Source organism: Bubalus kerabau, chromosome X (genome assembly GCF_029407905.1).
Source record: "Bubalus kerabau isolate K-KA32 ecotype Philippines breed swamp buffalo chromosome X, PCC_UOA_SB_1v2, whole genome shotgun sequence".
NCBI lineage: Eukaryota > Metazoa > Chordata > Mammalia > Artiodactyla > Bovidae > Bubalus > Bubalus kerabau.
This window is the reverse complement of record NC_073647.1, coordinates 23,502,840-23,523,882: the sequence shown is the minus strand read 5'-3', so window position 1 is coordinate 23,523,882 and position 21,043 is coordinate 23,502,840. Positions and strand designations below refer to the sequence as shown.

The following is a 21,043-nucleotide window of genomic DNA, read 5'->3' as shown; positions in this document are numbered from 1 at the left end:
GGTTTTGGTGTTAGGGTGATGGTGGCCTCATAGAATGAGTTTGTAAGTTTACCTTCCTCTGCAATTTTCTTGAAGAGTTTGAGTAGGAAAGGTGTTAGCTTTTCTCTAAATTTTTGGTAGAATTCAGCTGTGAAGCCGTCTGGTCCTGGGCTTTTGTTTGTTGGCAGATTTCTGATTACAGTTTCAATTTCCGTGCTTGTGATGGGTCTGTTAAGATTTTATATTTCTTCCTGGTTCAGTTTTGGGAAGTTATACTTTTCTAAGAATTTGTCCATTTCTTCCAAGTTGTCCATTTTATTGGCATATAATTGTTGATAGTAGTCTCTTATGATCCTTTGTATTTCTGTGTTGTGTGTTGTGATTTCACCATTTTCATTTCTAATTTTGTTTATTTGATTCTTCTCTGTTTGTTTCTTGATGAGTCTGGCTAATGGTTTGTCAATTTTATTCATCCTCTCAAAGAACCAGCTTTTGGCTTTGTTGATTTTTGCTATGGTCTCTTTTGTTTCTTTTGCATTTATTTCTGCCCTAATTTTTAAGATTTCTTTCCTTCTACTAACCCTGTGGTTCTTCATTTCTTCCTTTTCTAGTTGCTATAGGTGTAGAGTTAGGTTATTTATTTCACTTTTTTCTTGTTTCTTGAGGTAAGCTCGTATTGCTATGAACCTTCCCCTTAGCACTGATTTTACGGTGTCCCACTAAGATCATGGCATCTGGTCCCATCATTTCATGGCAAATAGATGGGGAAACAGTGGCAACAGTGGCTGACTTTATTTTTCTGGGCTCCAAAATCACTGCAGATGGTGATTGCAGCCATGAAATTAAAAGATGCTTACTCCTTGGAAGGAAAGTTATGACCAACCTAGGCACCATATTAAAAAGCAGAAACATTACTTTGCCAACAAAAGTCTGTCTAGTCAAGGCTATGGTTTTTCCAGTGGTCATGTATGGATGTGAGAGTTGGACTATAAAGAAAGCTGAGTGCCAAAGAACTGATGCTTTTGAACTGTGGTGTTGGAGAAGACTCTTGAGAGTCCCTTGGACTGTGAGGAGATCCAACCAGTCCATCCTAAAGGTTATCAGTCCTGGGTGTTCATTGGAAGGACTGATGTTGAAGCTGAATCTCCAATACTTTGGCCACCTGATGTGAAGAGCTGACTCATCGGAAAAGACCCTGATGCTAGGAAAGATTGAGGGCAGGAAGAGAAGAGGACAGAGGATGAGATGGTTGGATGTCATCACCGACTCAATGGATGTGGGTTTGGGTGGACTCCGGGAGTTTGTGATGGACAGGGAGGCCTGGCATGCTGCGGTTAATGGGGTCACAAAGAGTCAGACATGACTGAGTGACTGAACTGAACTGAACTGATAGGTTTTGCATTGTTGTCTTTTCATTTTCATTCGTTTCTATGCATATTTTGATTTCTTTTTTTATTTCTTCTGTGATTTGTTGGTTATTCAGAAGTGTGTTGTTTAGCCTCCGTATGTTGGAATTTTTAATAGGTTTTTTCCTGTAATTGACATCTAATCTTACCGCATTGTGGTCAGAAAATGCCGGGGTCCAGCCTGGGCTGATCCAGGGTATTCGAAGGAGAGACGGCTTCAGCGATCATCAGGAAACAATAGATCAATTAAGCGTTAATTAAAGATATAAAGAGGGGTTAAATAAGGATAGCTCAATGAGGAAATTCAGTGGAGAAAAGAGGCTGAATAATTCAGCCAGAAGGTGAGAGAAAGAACGACATGGGGAGACCAAGTTTCGGTGAACAAGGCCAGCACTTTATTTTTCAAAGTAGTTTTTATACCTTAAGTTATGCATAGAGGATAATGGGGGAAGGGGTAGAGTCATGCAGTAAGCCAGGCTTTCTTCCTGCACTTATCATATGCAAAAGTTTAGGTGATTTGCACCATCTTCTGGCCTGGAGGCCTGTTAACATTTTAAGACCCTTTCTTCAGAAAACTTATTTTTCTCTAAAGGTGATTAGTCAGGCGCCACCCTCCAAAAGCATTAAAGTTGCATTCCTATAGGGCAAAGGTGTGGTGAGCTACAACAAAAAAGAATTAACTCAAGGGTCCAAGGTTACAAACATTAAAGCTACTACTTACACCAATTATATCAATCAATACACTGCCAAGGACACAGTAGGTAAGGGGTATGGAGACTTAGCAGCAAACATTGGCCCAATAAGTGAAAAACCCTTCACCAATACAATTTCTAATCAATCTTTTAACTACTCAAAGGAATCTGTGTTTAGACAGTTTAGAACATCTCCTGTCTCTCACAGTTGGGAGGCTCTGAACAATCACATGTGGCCGGAAAAACCTATTCAGGCAGGCTAGAGGATTTCCAAAGGAGTTTGTAGGTTGAAACACTGTCACACCCAGGAATTATTAACTGGAGCTGTAAGCTAACTCTTTTTTCAGAGAGAGGTAGTGGGGGACAGCCCCTGTAAAGTCAGAGGTGTAGGTGAAAGCACAAAGCAGAAAGTAGGCAGACTCTGGTTTTGGGGGTAGATGCTCGAGAATTTCCAGGGGGACTCCTGAGGCTCGATCCCGCCTTTGCGTATGCCGAGCCTCCTTCCTCATGACCTTTGCCATGGGCGGAGCTCCTGCTCCCAGCAAGAAAAGTTGCTTGGAATGATTTCAATTTTTTTGAATTTACCAAGGCTAGATTTATGGCTCAGGATGCGGTCTATCCTGGAGAAGGTTCTGTGTGCACTTGCAAAAAAGGTGAAATTCATTTTTGGGGAGTGAAATGTCCTATAGATATCAATTAGGTCTAACTGTTCCATTGTATCATTTAAAGTTTGTGTTTCCTTTTTAATTTTCTGTTTAGTTGATCTATCCATAGGTGTGAGTGGGGTATTAAAGTCTCCCACTATTATTGTGTTATTGTTAATTTCCCCTTTCATACTTGTTAGCATTTGCCTTACATATTGTGGTGCTCCTATGTTGGGTGAATATATATTTATAATTGTTATATCTTCTTTTTGGATTGATCCTTTGATAATTATGTAGTGTCCTTTGTTTCTTTTCACAGCCTTTATTTTAAAGTCTATTTTATCTGATATGAGTACTGCTACTCCGGCTTTCTTTTGGTCTCCATTTGTGTGAAATATCTTTTTCCAGCCCTTCACTTAAAGTCTGTATGTGTCCCTTGTTTTGAGGTGGGTCTCCTGTAGACAGCATATATAGGGGTCTTGTTTTTGTATCCATTCAGCCAGTCTCTGTCTTTTGGTTGCGGCATTCAACCCATTTACTGTTAAGGTAATTACTGATAAGTATGATCCCAGTAAGTTGCCATTTACTTTGTTGTTTTGGGTTCAAATTTATACACTCTTTCTGTGTTTCCTGTCTAGAGAAGATCCTTTAGCATTTGTTGGAGAGCTGGTTTGGTGGTGCTGAATTCTCTCAGCTTTTGCTTGTCTGTAAAGCTTTTGATTTCTCCTTCATATTTGAATGAGATCCTTCCTGGGTACAGTAATCTGGGTTGTAGGTTTTTCTCTTTCATCACTTTAAGTATGTCCTGTCATTCCCTTCTGGCCTAAAGAATTTCTATTGGAAGATCAGCTGTTATGCTTATGGGAATCCGCTTGTGAGTTATTTGTTGTTTTTCCCTTGCTGCTTTTAATATTTGTTCTTTGTGTTTGATCTCTGTTAATTTGATTAATATGTATCTTGTGTTTCACCATGGGTTTATCCTGTTTGGGACTGTCTGGGTTTCTTGGACTGGGTGGCTATTTCCTTCCCCATTTTAGGGAAGTTTTCAGCTATTATCTCCTCAAGTATTTTCTCATGGCCTTTCTTTTTTTTCTTCTTTTGGGACTCCTATGATTCGAATGTTGGAGCGTTTGACATTGTCCCACAGGTCTCTGAGGTTGTCCTCATTTCTTTTGATTCTTTTTTCTTTTTTCCTCTCTGCTTCATTTATTTCCATCATTCTTTCTTCCACCTCAGTTATCCTATCTTCTGCCTCAGTTATTCTACTGTTGGTTTCCTCCAGAGTGTTTTTGATCTCAGTTATTGCATTATTCATTGACTCTTTTTTATTTCTTCTAGGTCCTTGTTAAACCTTTCTTTTATCTTCTCAATTCTTGTTTCTAGACTATTTATCTGTAACTCCATTTTGTTTTCAAGATTTTGGATCATTTTTATTATCATTATTCTGAATTCTTTTTCAGGTAGACTCCCTATCTCCTCTTTTGTTTGGTTTGGTGGGCTTTTATCATGTTCCTTTACCTGCTGAATATTTCTCTTCCTTTTCATCTTGTTTAGGTTGCTGTGTTTGGGGTGGCCTTTCTGTGTTCTGGAAGTTTGTGGTTCCTCTTTTTTGTGGAGGTTCCTCCCTGTGGGTGGGGTTGGACGAATGACTTGTCAAGGTTTCCTGGTTAGGGAAGCTTGCGTCGGTGTTCTGGTGGGTGGAGCTGGAGCTCTTATTTCTGGAGTGCAATGAAGTGTCCAGTAGTGAGTTTTGAGGTGTCTATGGGTTTGGTGTGACTTTGGGCAGCCTGTATATTAATGCTCAGGGCTATGTACCTGTGTTGCTGGAGAATTAGTGTAGTATGTCTTGCTCTGGAACTTGTTGGCTTTTGGGTGGAGCTTGGTTTCAGTGCAGGTATGGAGGGTTTTGGATGAGCTCATGTCGATTAATGTTCCCTAGAGTCGGGAGTTTTCTGGTGTTCTCAAGTTTTGGATTTAAGCTTCCTGCCTCTGGTTTTCAGTCTTATTCTTACAGTAGCCTCAATAATTCTCCATCCATACCACACCGATGATAAAACATCCAGTTTAATGGAGAAAAGATTCTCCACAGTGAGGGACACCCAGAGAGGTTCACAGAGTTACATGGAGAAGAGAAGAAGGAGGAGGGAAATAGAGGTGACCAGGAGGAGAAAAGGGGGAATCAAAAGGAGAGAGACAGATCTAGCCAGTAATCAGTTCCCTAAGTGTTCTCCACAGCCTGGAACATACAAAGAAATTCACAGAGTTGGTTAGAGAAGAGAAGGGGGAGGGAGGAGATAGAGGTGACCTGGGGAAGAAAAAGGAGAGTCAAAAGGGGGAGAGAGTAATCAAGCTAGTAATCACACTCCTAAGTAAAAATGGGTACTGAAGATTTGATTCTTAAAGGTACAAAATTGATAACAAATACCAAAGAGCAAAGATTCAAAATCTAGAGTAGAGGTTAGACTCTCAAAAATACAATATGAAAAAAACAAAGCAAAATCACAAAAATTATAAAATATATACATGAAGTTTGCTTTTAAAATAGGGTGTTTTTTTGCAAGGAAATAGTAGGTTATAAAAATGAAAATTAAAGGAGTAATAGAGGACTTAAAAAATTTTTTTTAATTTAAAAATGATAATAGTAAAAATATATCTAGGAATTTCTCTGGAGCTGTGGTGGGCAGTGTGGGGTCAGTTCAGTTTCAGATAGTTCCTTGATCCAGCTTATACTTCTCAAGATCTTTAGGCCCCTTCCAATGTAGTTGGTGCTAACTACAGGGTTTTAATCTGTTGTACCTGTCACTTCCAAAGTGGTTCCCTCTGTTTATTTTGGCTTCTTCTGTTTGCAGGTCTCTTCAGTGTCTAATTTCCGCCCTGACACAAGGGGGTGAAGGTGGTCACTTATTTAGGCTCACTTGTCAGTTGTGCTGTGGGGAGGGAGGAACACTGCAAACAAATATCACTGGTGTGTGTGGGGAGTGCTCGCAGTGTCTTGGTCACACTGGGTTTGCCCCTGCTTATGGCATGTGTGCTTTCCCAGTCTACACTGCTCAGGCTCCAGGTTGTTCTGCAGGGGAACTGTCTAAAGCGAGCCCTGGGTTGCATGCACTTCCCAGGTCTAAGCCACTCAGGTTCAGGTTCTCGGGTACTCCACAAAGGCACAGACTCAGTTGGGCCTGCATTTTGTGCCCTTCCCAGGTCCGAGCAGCTCAGGTGACCAGGTGCTTGGTGAGTACACTCTCTCCTGGGCAGGAGGTGGGGTGCATCTTATGGCCTTCCCCATCCCCGCTGCTCCATTTCCTGGGTATGAAGTAGGCATGCCATCTCAGGTGTGCTGTGTGTCTCTTCTGGGGAACTGATCTCTGGCTGTGACCCTCCCGGCGGGTGTCAACCATCCAGAATCCCAGGAAGTCTTGGTTAGCAACTGGGAGCCTGCTCACAGTTTGATAGAGGATGCCATCTCTGGGGCCGAGATTGCCCATTTCCGGCTCTGGCTGCGGTCTGCCTGCCTCCCTGCCTCTGGCGGGGGTTGGGCCAGCCCGCAGCCGGCTAGCTCTCCTCTGATATTTGCTCCATCCTTCGTTCTGTGATCGGGCCCAGCAGTGCCTTGCTGCTGCTACTGCTAAGTTGCTTCAGTCGTGTCCGACTCTGTGCGACCCCATAGATGGCAGCCCACCAGGCTCTGCCATCCCTGGGATTCTCCAGGCAAGAACACTGGAGTGGGTTGCCATTTCCTTCTCCAATGTATGAAAGTGAAAAGTGAAAGTGAAGTCGCTCAGTCATGTCCGACTCTAGCAACCCCATGGACTGCAGCCTACCAGGCTCCTCCATCCATGGGATTTTCTAGGCAAGAGTACTGGAGTGGGGTGCCATTGCCTTCTCCGAGCAGTGCCTTAGGTTAGGGCTTTTTGCGGGATAGTTCTCTCTCTCTTTTTTTTTTCTCTCTCTCTGGCTATCCCACAGTTTGGGTTGGTATCTCACATTAGCTCCCTCAGGGCATTCAGGCCCGGTCCTTACCCTAAGCAATGCAGTCGGCCCCTTCCTGTTTAGCCCCCCACTTTCTGGTGGCGGATGCAAGTGTCTGGGCTACTTGTCTGCTGGGAGTTGTCGTTAGGCATGTAATCTGTGGGGTTTATTTATTTATTTTTCCTCCTGGTTATGTTGCCCTCTGAGATTCCAAAACTCCCCACAGACCCGTGAGTGAGAGGGTTTCTTGGTGTTTGGAAACTTCTCTTTTAAACTCCCTTCCTGGGATGGGTCTCCATCCCTAACTCTTTTGTCTCTCTTTTTATATTTTATATTTTGTCCTTACCTCCTTTTGAAGACAATGGGCTGCCTTTCTGGGTGCCCGATGTCCTCTGCCAGCATTCAGAAGTTGTTTTGTGGAATTTTCTCAGCATTCAAATGTTCTTTCTATGAATTTGTAGGGTAGAAAGTGGTCTCACTGTCCTATTCCTCCTCCATCTTAGGACCGCCCCCTTGAGATAATTTCTTATGCAGCAATAAAAACATATACTCTCCGATGCCACACCATATCCTTACGTGGAGTTTTCTATAACTAATTGACTAAAGAAACAAGTCCTGGTTGTAGACAGTTGTACACAATTACATAAGCACCACATGTTGGTTTGCTTCTAGAAGAAAAAGATTCTGTAAATAATATACAGTTTGATTTCTTGGATTTATACTTGGACTGAAATGTAGCATATAGGAACAGGCACTTCTTGATCTGTGGAGGGAGGACTTCTGAAAATGTACTACCCCTAAAAAGTAATGAAGGCACTGGCAGATATTGTCAGAATAAAGGGTTTTTAGAACTTTGTAATTAAGAAAGCACTTGTAAAAATCTGAATAGCATTTACTCAAGAAAAATGGCTAAGACAACACTAGCAACAGCAAAACAATAATAAACCGATCATAACAGCTAACTTTGTGGTGTTTTAAATGGTCCTCTTCCCAGCATCTCTTCTGCTCCTTGGGACCTTGGAAATCAAAAGACTCACAATTATGGTTTCTCTAAAAAGTGGCAATATATCAGCCACTGAAGGGGCAGGAAAAGGTTTGGAGCTTCCCCCAAACTCCATTCTCAGAGGATTGTCACATTTAAGGTGCCTGGCAATTCCTTGAAAAAGCACAATTCTCAGGACTTGTCCATAATTCAGTAGTCTGAGAGCTTGCTGTGTGAAGAGCCTGAGTCACTACCTGAAAGTTCAAGGCAGAAATCCTGTATTGTAGTGTTGAATAAAAAGGATGACAATGGGCAATTCTGTCTTGTTTTGATTTTACATGGAGTCCTTCAAATGTTTCTCCCCTAGGAATAACTGCATTGTAGATTTCTGATAGACCCCCTTCTTACATGCTTTTAATCGTTCCTCATGGATATTTTCTGCATTTTATCACATATATTTTCTGCATCAATTAGGATGATCATATAATCTTTCTCTTTTTCTGTTACTACAGTGTGCCAGTACTGACTTACTCCCTCAGTTCCAAAGTCACCCTTTTGGCCTGACCTGTGAAAGTGGTTCTGGTTCCTTTAATTTTTTTTTTCTTGTGGAAGCAGACACAAAAGTCTTCCTGCAGAGGGTGCCAGGGTTAGGGCTGCGGGGCAGGGTTGGGGGGTGGTGGAGTGGAAGCTGGCTCCCGGTTCTAGGCCACTTGTTCAGTTGCTCAGGGTGGAGGCCTCTTTAGGCGGCAGCATCTCCAGTGCCCAGTGATGTCGAGCTATCGCCAGTAGCATCTGTGGCCAGGGGCTTCCCTTGAGTCCTCCCAGGCAGTAACACATCTGCTTCTGGTGAGACACTTCCTAGTGTACTTCCCTCCCAGACACCTGAGGAGAATGCATTTCCGGCAGCTGCCCAGGGTACATTCTAGAAAGTTACACCTGTGAAGCCTTGACACATTTACTGCCCTTTTGTGAGTTACTTCCAGGCTCCTCCATTAAGATCAGGATTGATAGCAGGAATGTGGATTGTTTTTCCGGGGGCTTTCTCTCTGCCTCGGAGGGTTCCTATCCCTGGGTGTTCTACATCCAGGGTGGAGCCCTTCCTAGGGGACCTCCTCAGCTCTGGGGAGACACTGCCTTGGGGGCTGGCTTCAGCCCAGAGGGATGCCATTTCTTGGATGCTTTAGTTCAGCCTTGTCGGGGACAGGGCTGGCCCTGGAGCTCCTGCTCAGTTCTGGGACAGTTCCCTGTGTGATTCTCCTCACCCGGGTGAAGGGATGCTTCTGCGGAAGCTGGGGGAGAGGGGATGAGTGCTTCTTGGTGGCTGTCCTAGCCGTGAGTGAAGACGTTTCCTGGGTGTGTTACCTCAGGGCTGTGGGTCCCTCTTCTTTGTGGGCTTTCCCTCAGTGGCAAGAGCCTTTTCTCAGATGCTCAGATCAGCATGGGGAGCAGTTGTGCTTGGACTGTGTGTCTGCTTTGATGAGGCAGCTTTTCCTTGTGATCTGCTCATTGTCCATGGGGCTGTTACTGGGAGTGCTTGTCTCCATCTTGGGAGGACTTAGGTGCTGTCACAACCGAGGGGGTGCTATTCCGAGGGTGCTCTAAGACTAGGGTGGAACTTGGTTGTTCTGGCTCACCCGTGGGGTGGGATACTTTTCCTATGATTTCTGTGCCTCAGCCTTAAGGAAGTTCTTTAAAGTTTGGAGTATGGCCTTGGGCATTTGTGTGGGAATCTGGGTTCAGCAATGTATGAAAATTCAAGTTCCACCGTATGCTCAAAAACACTCGTTATAAAGTCAGTCTATAATTTCAGCTACTCTGGTGTGTGTGCAGTGAACTCTCATTATGTTTAAACTTGCATTTTCTGCCGAATAATGGTTTTTAGGGGGGCTATTCACGTATGTCTTTGTGAAGTAGTTGGCTTAAAGCTCAACATTCAGAAAACGAAGATCATGGCATCCGGTCCCATCACTTCATGGGAAATAGATGGAGAAACAGTGGAAACAGTGTCAGACTTTATTTTTTGGGGCTCCAAAATCACTGCAGATGGTGACTGCAGCCATGAAATTAAAAGACGCTTACTCCTTGGAAGGAAAGTTATGACCAACCTAGATAGCATATTCAAAAGCAGAGACATTACTTTGCCAACAAAGGTCCATCTAGGCAAGGCTATGGTTTTTCCAGTGGTCATGTATGGATGTGAGAGTTGGACTGTGAAGAAAGCTGAGCGCCAAAGAATTGATGCTTTTGAACTGTGGTGATGGAGAAGACTCTTGAGAGTCCCTTGGACTGCAAGGAGATCCAACCAGTCCATTTTGAAGGAGATCAGCCCTGGGATTTCTTTGGAGGGAATGATGCTGAAACTAAAACTCCAGTACTTTGGCCACCTCATGCGAAGAGTTGACTCATTGGAAAAGACTCTGGTGCTGGGAGGGATTGGGGGCAGGAGGAGAAGGGGACGACAGAGGATGAGATGGCTGGATGGCATCACTGACTCGATGGACTTGAGTCTGAGTGAACTCCAGGAGTTGGTGATGGACAGGGAGGCCTGGCGTGCTGCAATTCATGGCATCGCAAAGAGTCGGACATGACTGAGCGACTGAACTGAACTGAACCCATATTTTATTGATATCTTTTTATTTTAAAAATGATTTGTAGTTCTGCATATATTCTGGATTCTATCTTTTGAGATATAGACATGAGCATATATATTTAAATATATAATTTTTAGTATCTTCTATAACTATTTTTCACTCTTAAATGTGTCTTTTGATTAATGGAAAACTTAAGTCCATTTAATTTATTCTTGATGGTTAGTGCTTTTATACCTTTAAAAACCTTTGCCTACCCTATACTATGTAAATCACATTCTGAGTTTTCTTCTAGATCTCGTATTAATCTCAATTAAATGTTTTATAAAATGGAATGTGGTAAGAGTCAAGGTTTATTTTTTCCCTGTAGTTATCAAGTAGACTTATTAAATGGACTATCATTTACACATTGAGTTGTGGCTCGCAGTGTCATAAATCTAGCAATTTTATATTTCCAGATTTATTTCTATATTCTTATAGAAATATAAGAATATATATTCTATGTCCTCTTCCATTGGTGAAAAAAATTGGCCTATCCTTGCTCCAATACCACATATTTTAAAAATACTATATCTTTATAGTAAATCTCATATCTGATTCTGTGTGTCTTCCAACTTTGTTCATTTTCTTAAAGATTGTCATGACTATTCACAGCCCTTTAATATCCTTATACATTTTATTATCAGCTTGAAGATTTTTCCCACAACTAACATGATGGAATTTTAAATATGATTGTAATAATCATTTTGGGGAAAAATGACAGTGACTTAATAACAAGTCTTCCAATCCATTCAAAAATTATTTCACTTCATTTACTGAGCTCTTTCTTTTCTCTCAGTGATGTTTTATATTTTTACTAGCACCTCTTTCATTAATTTCTTGGCATTTTATGTTCTTGATACTATTTTCAGTGGTATTTTAAAATCTCTTTCTAATTATTTTTAGTATTATTGTGAAATACTAGGTTTTTTATTTAGTATTTCCTTTATGTCAAGTCACTTGACTTCATTCATTGATTAACTCTATTTGGCATCCTTTTGACTATTCTATGTGTAGAAAAATGTCATCTGTGAATAATGACACTTTTACTTCTTCCTTTGCAAACCTCATAGCTATTGTGTTTTTTGGTGCTACTGCACTTTTTAGTACCTCCATATGTTCTTGAACATATAGTGGGCATCCTGGTCTTGTTTATAAACTCAGGTAGAAAGTGTTTGGTATATCACCATTAAGTATGATGTTTGCTATAGGATTTTTTTTTTCTTTAAACATATGGCTTTTTGCTGTAAGATTTTGATTAGGTTATGGAAACTGGCTTCTCTTCTGAGTTGCTGATAATTTTTAATCATGAGTAGATGTTGAACTTGGACTCATTGGACTCATCTTTAAAAATGATCATGTGGGGACTTCCCTGGTGATCTAGTGGTTAAAACTCCACACTTCCATTGCAGGGTCGCCAGTTCAATCCCTGGTCAGGGAACTAAGATCCCACATGCTGCATAGTGCAGCCAATAAATAAATAAAAAGAAAATTAAAAAAAAAACTTCTCTAAAAATGATCATATGATTTTTCTTTTTTTTTTAAATGTGGTTAACACTGATTTTTTAAAATGATTTATTTATTTATTTTTGGCTGTGCTGAGTCTTCATTGCTGTGTGAGGGCTTTCTCTAGTTGTGGAGAGCAGGGGCTACTCTGTAGTTGTGGTATGTGGGCTTCTCACTGTGGCGGCTTCTCTTGTTGTGAAGCATAGGTTCTAGGGTGTGCGGGCTTCAGTAGTTGGTGCTCCAGGGTTCTAGAGCACAGGCTCAATACTTGTGGCACATGGGCTTAGTTTTCCCTCAGTATGTGAGATCTTCTTGGAGCAGGGATCAAACCTGTGTCCCCTACATTGAGGAGAGGATTCTTTTTTTTTTAATTAATTAATTTATTTTAATTGGAGGCTAATTACTTTACAATATTGTAGTGGTTTTTGCCATGCATTCACATGAATTAGCCATGGGTGTACATGTGTTCCCCATCCTGAATCCCCCTCCCACCTCCCTCCCTATCCCATTCCTCAGGATAATCTCAGTGCACCGACCCTGAGTGCCCTGTCTCATGCATCAAACCTGGACTGGCAATCTATTTCACTTATGGTAACATACATGTTTCAATGCTATTCTCTCAAATCATCCCACCCTCGCCTTCTCCCACAGAGTCCAAAAGTCTGTTCTTTACATCTGTGTCTCTTTTGCTGTCTCACATATAGGGTCATCATTACTATCTTTCTAAATTCCATGTATATGTGTTAGTACACTGTATTGGTGTTTTTTCTTTCTGACTTACTTCACTCTGTATAATAGGCTCCAGTTTCATCCACCTCATTAGAACTGATTCAAATGCATTTTTTTAATAGCTGAGTAATATTGCATTGTGTATATGTACCACAGCTTTCTTATCCATTCATCTGCCAATGGACATCTAGGTTGCTTCCATGTCCTGGTTATTGTAAACAGTGCTTCAGTGAACACTGGGGTAGACATGTCTCTTTCAATTCTGGTTTCCTCAGTGTGCATGCCCAGGAGTGGGATTGCTGGGTCATATGGCAGTTCTATTTCCAGTTTTTTAAGGAATCTCCACACTGTTCTCCATAGTGGCTGTACTAGTTTGCATTCCCATCAACAGTGTAAGAGGGTTCAGTAGGAGGATTCTTAACCACTGAATCACCAGGGAAGTCCAACACTGAGTGATTTTTGAATTTGACATGAACCTTGCCTTTCCTAAGGTGTATACTACACCATGTTGGTGTATATCTTTTTCATCAGTTTTTTTTTTTTTGAGGGGGATATGTGTGCTAATCTTTGGTTTACAATTTTTATGTCTATTTTCAAGGAAGAGATTTTGACTTGTAGTTTTCCTTTCTTCTAATGTCTTTGTTAGAAGTTTGTATCAGCTTTATATTGACCTCATAAAATGAGTTGAAAACTAGTCCCCTATTTTTTGCTTTCCAAAGGAGTTTGGAAATATTTAACGTTAGAACTGGTGTTGCTGCTGCTGCTGCTAAGTCGCTTTAGTCGTGTCCGACTCTGTGCAACCCCATAGATGGCAGCCCACCAGGCTCCCCCGTCTCTGGGATTCTCCAGGCAAGAACACTGGAGTGGCTTGCCATTTCCTTCTCCAATGCATGAAAGTGAAAAGTGAAAGTGAAGTCGCTCAGTCGTGTCCGACTCTTAGCGACCCCATGGACTGCAGCCTACCAGGCTCCTCCATCCATGGAATTTTCCAGGCAAGAGTGCTGGAGTGGGGTGCCATTGGTGTTAGGTCCTCCTAAATGTTTGGAGGACTCTTTAGGGATGCCTTCTGGATAATAAGGTTTTTCATTTTTTTAATTCATAGTTTTACCAGATACAGGAGCACTCAGATTTTCTATTTCTTGTTTGGTAAATTTTGGCAAGTTTTATTTTTCATAGGTATGTCTAGTTCATCTCAGTTTTTAAATCTGAAATGAAGTCATTCATAGTATGCCCTCCATTAAGAAAACTTCTGATGGATCTATGGTATGTCTCCTTTTCATTCTTAGTATTGTTTATTTATGGGTAAATGTAACCTAAATCAATTTTACCTGAGGTTTCTCTGTGTTATTATTAGTGTTTTTCAAATGTCATACTTCTGATTTTTTTTTTTACCATTTTTGAACTGGGCTTTTGAAATCAGCACAGTCTAATGCCCTCTTTTACCATAGTAATTAATTCAAGTATATAAAAAAAAATTCAAGTATAAGAATGTGAACTAAAAAGTCCAGTCACAGTAAATCTTCGGATTTCTACTGGGAATGCTAGGACAAGGACATACCTCTTTTTTCCTGCTAGATATGATTGAAGTAGCATGTAATTCAGAAGCCTCTGACATCCCAAATGGGATGAAAGTGGCATCAAAGAAAGCAGATGGGAATGATGGAAAGAGACTAGGCTCTTGAGGGTTAAGCCTCGTGTAAAGCTAATCTTCAGGTGTGTGTTGAACTGTTGTATCATTTTAGCCAAAATGGGTGGAGTGTTCTGCTCCTGCAATTGAAAGCATCTATGCAAACCACATTGATGAACCACAGTGTTCACTGTGGAAAAGAAAAAGGGAAAAAATAATTTGAAAATCACCAGTCATTCTAACAACTACTTTACTTATCTTTTTTGACTGCGCTAAGTTTTTGTTGCTATGAGGGCTTTTCTCTAGGTGCAGCAAGCCGGGGCTACTTTCTAGTTGCAATGTATGAACTTCTTATTGCGGTGGCTTCTTTTATTGCAGAGCACAGGCTCTAGGGCGAGTGGGCTTCAGTAGCTGGGAAAAGTGGGCTCAGTAGTTGTCACTCCTGGGCTGTAGAGCACAGACTCAATAGTTGTGGCACACAAGTTGTTGCTCTGCTGCATGTGGGATCTTTCTGGACCAGGGATCAAGCTGGGTCTCTTGCATTGGCAGACAGATTCTTTACCACTGAGCCACCAGGGAAGCCTCAACAAAACCACTTTTAACATTAAACATTATGAAAGGCTGGAGTGTCATCATAAAAAGTCAGTGTTATTTTTATACTCTTATCTCAGCTTTAAGAAATTCTGCCTACCAAAGCTCCCCTCTGGCTCTGAAACTGCACAATGCAGAGACTGGAGAAAAGCTCTTAGAGAGGTGTTACTTTCTGCTTTTACATAAGCAGATCCAATGTGAGGTCCCTGGCAGGAGCATAAAGAAACCAAGGGAGTGATGAACTCCTCTGTTGGGCTTGGAGTCATGTTTGAGGATTGTTAAGCCTCCTGTGCTGGTCAACATTCAACAGTTTAGTCCAGGCTCTGACGTTCGGCAGTTTGGGTTCAAAATGCAATTTCTGTAGTTTCCTAGGGAATGATAATTCTCAGAAGGATGGATTCACACTCTGAAACCTCACGCGGGATGGATTGATATATAAGCATATCAGTATTGGAGTGAGAAATGTAGTAGTAAGCGGACTGAAATTTATTTTCACTATTCAATCCCGTTTTCCTAGTTCCTTTTTAAAACATCGTTGAACACACCACATGGGGCCTTATTGTACAGATTTCAGTTACATTCATGTTCTTTTTGGTTACTCTAAATGCTAGCCACCTCCTTTACTCATTTCAACTCTTTCATAAGGCAGTACTCTTCCAAGTACAGAGATTTTGATTAACAGATTTTATTTAAGGCTGACTGCTTTTGACCTGGGGGAAAGCTCCTCTACTGCCAAGACATCCCATCAATTACAGGAATCTTTGCAAATGTTGGTTCCGCCTTAACACAAAATCTTTGCTTTGTTAATTTGTCCCCGAGTTTTTGCCAAAATTTTAGCATCTTGGAAGATAAAAGTAAGTTAGTAAATGTAAAGCAATTAGAAGAGAACCTGAAAGTGAAGTGGAAATGTTAGTTGCTCAGTTGTGTCCAACTCTTTGCAACCCCATGGACTGTAGCCTGCCAGGCTCTTCTGTCCATGGAATTCTCCAGGCAAGAATACTGGAGTGGGTTGCCATTCCCTTTTCCAGGGGATCTTCCCAACCCAGGGATCGAACCCTGGTCTCCTGCATTGCAGGCAGATTCTTTACCATCTGAGCCACCCTGGAAGCCCAGAAGAGAACCTAACTGGTATTAAATAAACCATGAAAATAACTCCCCCCTTTTGCAGTCCTCTTTAATGAGAAATGTAAATGGTTCAGAAAGATGTTTATCATGACTTTATTAAAATAACAGTGTTGCACATTCTCGGGTTTATCCTTGAATGATAAGAACTTTAAGTTAGTATTTCATACCAGGACATCTCATCTTTCGGAGAAGGCAATGGCACCCCACTCCAGTACTCTTGCCTGGAAAATCCCATGGGTGGAGGAGCCTGGTAGGCTGCAGTCCATGGGGTCACAAAGAGTTAGACACAACTGAGCGACTTCACTTTCACTTTTCACTTTCATGCATTGGAGAAGGAAATGGCAACCCACTCCAGTGTTCTTGCCTGGAGAATCCCAAGGACAGGGGAGCCTGGTGGGCTGCCGTCTATGGGGTCGCACAGAGTCGGATATGACTGAAGTGACTTAGCAGCAGCATTGAGTAGTGCCTGTCATGTAGCTCTGAGATTGACATTTGAACCTCTGTGCGATTGGAACTGGGTGGATTGAATATTCCTACTACTCTTGCATTCACCATCTACAAGTTGCAGTCTGTAAAGTTTCAGTCAATATTTGTTAGTGATGAGTTTAAATCAAATAGGGAAAAGAAATGGAATTATTTCTCCTAATAATTGTTGACAGAATGGTTTATATTTCCTCAAAGAGGTAATCATGAGTTTAATCAATTCTGGCTAATGAGATTCACTCATTCCACAAGCATCCTGAATAATCATGTACTGTGTTTGCCTCTGAACTATACTCATGTTACCTTCCTCCTTTTTTCATTTTCACTGTACTAAAAATAGGTTGCTTTTCCTGAGAGTAGCCTGTTGGGGCATGGTAACCTTGACCCACAATAAAATTCATATTAATGATGCAAATGCATGTTGTGTATACACACATTTATATATATGTAGAATGCAATTTTTAATGGTACTTTTTTTTATCATTAATGGAGTATGTTTACTGAAGTTTTCAGGAAATGATGACTGATGAACCAGAGGAGTTTGCTGTAGAGCCTAAAACACTAAAGAAACACCATGGAGAACCAAGGAGTCCTTCCTCATCTAAGAGGTCAAGTGTGGCATTGCCGTCAATGAAACAAACAAGAGATGGAGAATCCCATCTTGGGGCCTCATCCGTGTCTGTGAAGATGGTGAGGATACTTATCCTCAACTCCTTTTTGTGATCTTACCCAGGAGAGTCTGCTTCTGCCTTCTCTACTCCATTGGAGCTAATCTCATTAGGGTCACCAGTTTTGGTTGACGCTGCATTGATTTCTCAGCCACATTTTAAGAATAATTTTATTTATTTTTGGCTGTGCTGGGTCTTCATTGCTGTGCACAGGCTTTCTCTAGTTGTGGTAAGGGAGGGCTACTCTCAGGTTGTGTGTGGGCTTCTCTTGAGCACAGGCTCTAGGTGTGGAGCACAGGCTTCAGTACTTGTGGCACGTGGGCTCTAGAGCACAGGCGCAATAGTTGTGGTGCATGGGCTCAGTTGCTCTGTGCCACGCGAGATCCTCCTGGACCAGGGATCGAACCTGTGTCTCCTGCATTGGCAGGCAGATTGTTAACCGCTGGACCACCAGGGAAACCTTCTCAGCCACATTTGATACGTATGTTCAACCACTCCTTTACAGAAAGATTCTTTGATTCTTATACTCCACAGTCTACTGTTTTTTTCCTCTTTATTGGATGCACTTTTTCATTCTTTTTTTCTGCTTTTTTCCCTCCAAATATTGTGATTATTCTCAAATCCCACCATTTTTCTCTATCCCTTAGTCCACACTGCTGAATTGCTCATTGCTCACCAAGCTACTACAGTATAAGTTCTTCACCCATGTCCCTATTTTCCAACTTCCCTCTGCCAGCCCATTTTCTGATCTGCAGCCAAAGTGATCATGTCAACATGGAAATCAGGATGCATGCCACATCCATGCTGAAAACTCATCATCACCTTTACTAGGCACTCAGAGCACAGTCTGAACTGCTGATTCTGGTCCACCAGCTCTGCATGACCTGGCCCTGCCATCCTCTCCTAATGCATGTCCTATTGTCTCCTCCTTGGTCTCTCTGCCTTGGTCCTCTGCTCTGTGGTCCCTGGCCAGTCCCCTCCCCGGGGCCCTGTGTGTGCCCTTACCTCAGCCTGGAAGTCTTCCTATGTTTGTGCACAGGCTGGCTCTCTCCTCCTCCAGCTCCTGCTCTCTGTCCCATCCCAGCTTACTTCTTCCCTAACACAAATTCAAACTATAATTATTTCACTTGCTCATTTTGAACTTACTGACTCCTGAGAATTTTTCAGTTCTGAGATTTCTTCATGGTCTATTCTCTTACTATGAAATAAATAATTTTAGAAACCGAGGAGCACATGAATGTCCATGTAGGGTTGATGTAAGATACCTAATTGTAGTTCAATCTCTACATTAGGTTTCCAGAAACCTCTGTCATTCACAATATCCATGAGGAGGGGAGGGAAAGTGGTCATACCCCGCTTGATGGCTTCTTCTCAAAATCCACTCCACGAGAGCTTATGAATATGGTAGGAGATGGTATCCCACCCAACCAATTAGATGCTCTATCCAGTGACTTAACTAGCTTCAGCCAAGATGGGCTGATTCACAAACCTTCTAGTAATGCCCTTTAGGAGGACTCATTACCAGCTATGTCTCTACAGATGACCAAAAAGCCATCGCAATGTCTCCACTTGGAATGATGCCCCCAAAACCACCATTATGTCTAGAGGAAACCAGTGTTGATATAAAACATCAATTAAGGAAGGAAATTCGACAGTTTGGATGAAGTATGTTGTATAACAGTTTCTATCATACCATTGGAAGACTCTCATTCTGTGATTTAGAATAGATTGAACATATCTCTTAAGGCTCATTAGTTCCCAGAAATGGGCTTTCACATAATTTAGAATGATTCCTTTATAGTTTGACTAAAATGTTGTAACATATTTTTCTCTTTTTTTCCCTTTTTTCTCTTTCTTTTCCTTTTTTACTCTTAGTTATTGTTTACAAAAGTTTTATTATTAGTTATATTCAGGTATCTTGATTTAAACATTAAAAACACATATATTGTGTAACATTCTGGTTTATGAAGAATGGTTAATGAGTTTATTGGATACACCAAGACTGAATTCTAACTCAACTTTATATTTGAGAACTACTGAAAGTTTATTTTTTAAACATTTTCAGAATATGAAAAAATCTTCACATTGCTTAAAGAAGTGCAAGGACCTCCAGATGTAAGGAAACAGTTTGTTGAATTTGCCATCAAAGAAGCAGCAAGGTGAGTGTAAAAAAGAACTCTCCATTGTTTTTAAGGAGTTGGGCCCAATGCAGTGCTGGGGTGAGGGGTGGGTACAGCCCTGCCTGGTATTTCTCAGACCCAAGTCCTCTGTGAGAGTTAAAGTTGTCTCCATAGTTATTTAGGTTCATATTATCTGAGTCCATCTCATTCTTCCAAGCTCCCCTTCTCACCAGAGTTTGATTGCGCCTTGAACCTCAGTTGACACTCTATATTTTCTGGATTGTCTCTTGCCATCAGGGTCCATTCATATTCTTTTGTAAAATTAAGCTCCTCTTTCTGTTCCCTACAGTGCTCCTACATGATAATTTCTTTGCATGTCTCTTGGTTAATGACTTGTCTCTTTATTTTCAGATTTAAAAGAGGGCACTTAATCAAGCACCTTAAGATAATACTAGAAAAAATAGATTCTGACCATTTTCTCAACAAAGACATTTGCATTCTAAACATATAATCCTGTTATCATCATGATCAATAAGAAATAATGACCAGATTGCCATCTTCTGGATGGAATGGAATGTTGTCAAAGCCTCTCAGCATGTATCTGGTTAACAAAATTGTCTCCAGAAGCTAAGAAAAAGCATTGGAAATTTAATGTTATAAATTTCTGTTAGTAAAAGCTGGGCATTTGCCCTAAGCATTTTGTTTGAATGAATAATTTGTTGTTTGTCTTCTCACCTGAGGTGGGGGTGTTATTAAATCGTCCAGTAAATGCTGCTACAGTTCTGGTTTCTTCAGCATGTCACCATGTGTAGCTGGTATTTATTACTGCACCCTTTCCCTATCCATTTCTTATTTTTTCTCCCGAGGCAGCACTGAGGCAAAACTCAGCTGGTTTTGGTGCTTGGCTTGAGGGAGGACTCAAACCTCAATTACAAAAGAGTCTGGGCCATTAGATGTCCTCCCAGGGTTGAGTTGTTGTAATTTCTCATTAACTCATTATTAGTTCAGAGCTGGTTCCGAATAATCTCTTAGAATTCTGATGACTTGAAGTTCCACCTTTGCACAGCCTCCTTGTCACTGGTCACAGGTCCATTTAGAGAAAGTTGGGACAGTGATATTTGGCAGTGTAGCATGGCATTCCTCAAGGGCAAGCTGCAGTCATTATGATCAACAGAGAAGACCCATCACAGAGCTCTTTACAGATGCCTAGGCTCCCCTTGGAAATCAGTATACCACTGCCTTGGTGAAAGTTGTGTTCTTTGGATATCCTGAGGTGAATGAGCACATATTATGTGATAAGTTCACTCTAATGTTCCAGTCTCCCTAAGCCTTTGAATGTCTCACTCTGCAGTATGTCAGGGAAGTTCCTGCATTTCTCTGAGTCCTCTAGGGCTTTTTCAATCAACTAACTACAATGGAGTAAATGTTCATGTACCTCCCAAGAAAATGTCAAAACCCTAATCTCTAATGTGATGGTATCTGGAGGTGGGACTTTAGGGAGGTGATTGGGTCACAAGGGTGGAGCCCTCATGAATAGAATTACTGACCTTATAAAAGAGACCCTGGAGGGCTCCCTTCCCCCTTCCAACACATAAGAATGTAGTGAGAAGTGGGCCTTCTATGAACCTGGAAGTGGACTTTCACCAGACACCAAAGCTGCTGCTGCCTTGATCTTGGGCTTTGGGAGCTCCAGACCTGTGATGTTTGCTGTGCAAACCATCCAGCCTCTTGTATTTTACTAGAGCATCGTGAATAGACTAAGGCACCAGCTTCACAAACTCTGAGAGGCTTTCTTAACCCCTGACACCAAAACATTTAATCCAGAGTCTCAGGTTAATAAGCCCATATATGAAAAATTTGGTCTGATTAAACTGTATTTTCCCTCTACCTCCACCTCA

At 41.5% G+C, this 21,043-nt stretch overlaps 1 long non-coding RNA gene across 4 annotated transcripts; it reads left to right on the top strand.

Moving 5' to 3' along the window:
• Positions 1–2,287: 2,287 nt before the first annotated feature.
• On the top strand, positions 2,288–19,908 carry LOC129638715 (uncharacterized). Of its 4 annotated transcripts, XR_008707985.1 has the most exons (5): positions 2,288–2,730; positions 5,920–5,949; positions 16,864–17,047; positions 19,091–19,184; positions 19,557–19,908. It is a non-coding gene; the product is annotated as an uncharacterized LOC129638715 (long non-coding RNA). The 4 variants fall into 4 exon arrangements; XR_008707986.1 differs by lacking the exon at positions 5,920–5,949 and having other exon boundaries at positions 16,871–17,047; XR_008707984.1 differs by lacking the exon at positions 5,920–5,949.
• The last annotated feature ends 1,135 nt before the right edge of the window (positions 19,909–21,043 follow it).